Source organism: Schistocerca gregaria, chromosome 9 (genome assembly GCF_023897955.1).
Source record: "Schistocerca gregaria isolate iqSchGreg1 chromosome 9, iqSchGreg1.2, whole genome shotgun sequence".
In the NCBI taxonomy this organism is placed as follows: domain Eukaryota; kingdom Metazoa; phylum Arthropoda; class Insecta; order Orthoptera; family Acrididae; genus Schistocerca; species Schistocerca gregaria.
The window spans coordinates 119,662,089-119,664,657 of NC_064928.1; the positions used below are offsets into that span (position 1 = coordinate 119,662,089).

At 44.9% G+C, this 2,569-nt stretch overlaps 1 pseudogene; it reads left to right on the forward strand.

Annotated features, from left to right (window-relative positions):
• The first annotated feature begins 385 nt into the window (after positions 1-385).
• On the forward strand, positions 386-503 carry LOC126292361 (5S ribosomal RNA; annotated as a pseudogene).
• Positions 504-2,569: the final 2,066 nt, after the last annotated feature.

Below are 2,569 nucleotides of genomic sequence, written 5' to 3' on the forward strand. Positions count from 1 at the left end.
GGTGCTACAGAAGAATTCTAAACATTAGATGGGTAGATCACGTAACTAATGAGGAGGTACAGAACAGAATTGTAGGGAAGAGGAATTTGTGACACAGCTTCACTATAAGAAGGGATCGGTTGGTAGTACAGGTTCTGAGGCATCAACGAAGCATCAATTTCGCTTTGGGGGGAAGTGCGGAGGGTAAAAATCGTAGAGGGAGACCAAGACATGAATATACTAAAGAGATTCAGAAGGATGTAGGTTGCTGTAGGTACTGGGAGATGAAGAAGCTTGCACAGAATAGAGTAGCATGGAGAGGTGCATCAAGCCAGTCTCAGGACTGAAGACCACAACAACAACATTATGAGGTATTGTACCAAATATTTGTAACTCAGAAAAATAAGGCAACGCCCTTGCCGCAGTGGATACACCGGTTCCCGTGAGATCACCGAAGTTAAGCGCTGTCGGCCGTGGTCGGCACTTGGATGGGTGACCATCCGGGCCGCAATGGGCTGTTGCCATTTTTCGGGGTGGACTCAGACTCGTGATGTCAACTGAGTGAGTAGCTACTCGACCGAATAGTAGCGGCTCCGGTCAAAGAAAACCATCATAACGACCGGGAGAGCGGTGTGCTGACCACACGCCCCTCCTGTCCGAATCCTGACCTGAGGATGACACGGCGGTCGGATGATTCCGATGGGCCACTTGTGGTCTGAAGACGGAGTACAAAGAAAAATAAAGTATTGGAACTACATGTATTTTTCTGCAGGCTCATGTCATGCCCCGTATCGATAAAGTAGCAATGAGCTGTGTTTAAGAACTACTCTCTGTCATGTATTTTGTTTAAATAAAAGCCGCGCGGTCTCAGGCGTCTTGTCACGGTCCACGCAGCTCCCCCCGTCGGAGGTTCGAGATCTCCCTCGGGCATGGGTGTGTGTGTTGTCCTTAGCGTAAGTTAGTTTAAGTTAGATTAAGTTCTGTGTAAGCTTAGCGACAGATGACCTCAGTAGTTTGGTCCCATAAGATCGTACCACGAATTTCCGAATTTAAATAAATGAATAACTGTTTTACGCCTCCCTCGCTTTCACGAGTTGTCTGTTTTACCTCTAGTTACGACTAGACGTCTTTTCCACTACAGGCGCGGTAACCATTTTGTAATGTGTAACATTTACGTAAATATCATAAAATATATTTAACTTAATTCAGTCAGTTATTCTAATAATTTACTTAACTTTAATTATCACTACATTAAACCATTATCCATTTTTCTCATTACAACTTTAGATTGTCTGTGGGATTATCGCCATATGCCGATAAAAAAGAGACTCATTTGGCCAGCAGAAGTTGTCAATGCTACTAGTGGAAATTGCACAGGCGAAATATATAAGAACCTCGTCTTCTCGAACGTTTAGTTTGATGCCTTCAAATTATTCTGTCATTATTTCAGTTCCAAATAACACGGTCACGACATCACTTCGTTAAACAGGCAATGGCAGAGCTGCTAATATTTTCGCAATAGGATTACAGGTCTTACAGCCAGCCCCACGCACACCGTTGCGTAACTAAGATGCTTCTTTATATCTGATCCTCCATTTGAGCTCAATTTCATTACAATCACTAATTCCGAAATCCAATATCCAACCACTAAACCTTTCAAGGGATCGTCTGGTAAAAATCGCAACCCTCTTTTCATGCCATCCACTCTTGGTAAAAGGACAGATATAATCTGACGGAATACGCGAGGGAGAAAAATACAGACGTACTTACGTAGTGACAATTTTGGGTACGTAAGCGGACACTGCGACCTGTGCCATCGCAACAGGATTCCATGTTCCTTGTTCTCATTTGCAGCAATAGTTTGTAGCCATATCGGTGACCTTGTATCTGAAATTACACTACTGAGCATTAAAATTGCTACACCAAGAAGAAATGCAGATGATAAACGGGTATTCATTTGTCAAATATATTGTACTACAACTGACACGTGATTACATTCTCATGCAATTTGGGTGCATAGATCCTGAGAATTGAGTACCCAGAACAACCACCTCTGGCCGTAATAACGACCTTGATACGCATGGGCATTGAGTCAAACAGGGCTTGGATGGCGTGTACAGATACAGCTGCCGCTACAGCTTCAAAAACGATACCACAGTTCATCAAGAGTGGTGACTGGCGTATTGTGACGAGCCAGTTGCTCGGCCACCATTGACCAGACGTTTTCAATTGGTAACAGATCTGAGGAATGTGCTGGCCAGGGTAGCAGTCGACCATTTTCTGTATCCAAAAAGGCCCGCACAGGACCTGCAACATGCGGTCGTGCATTATCCTGCTGAAATGTAGGGTTTCGCAGGGATCGAATGAAGGGTACAGCCATGGGTCGTAACACATCTGAAATGTAGCGTCCACTGTTCAAAGTGCCGTCAATCCGAACAAGAGGTAACCGAGACGTGTAACCAATGGCACCCCATACCATCACGCCGGGTGATACGTCAGTATGGCGATGACGAATACACGCTTCCAATGGGCGTTCACCGCGATGTCGCCAAACACGGATGCCACCATCGTGATGCTGTAAACAGAACCT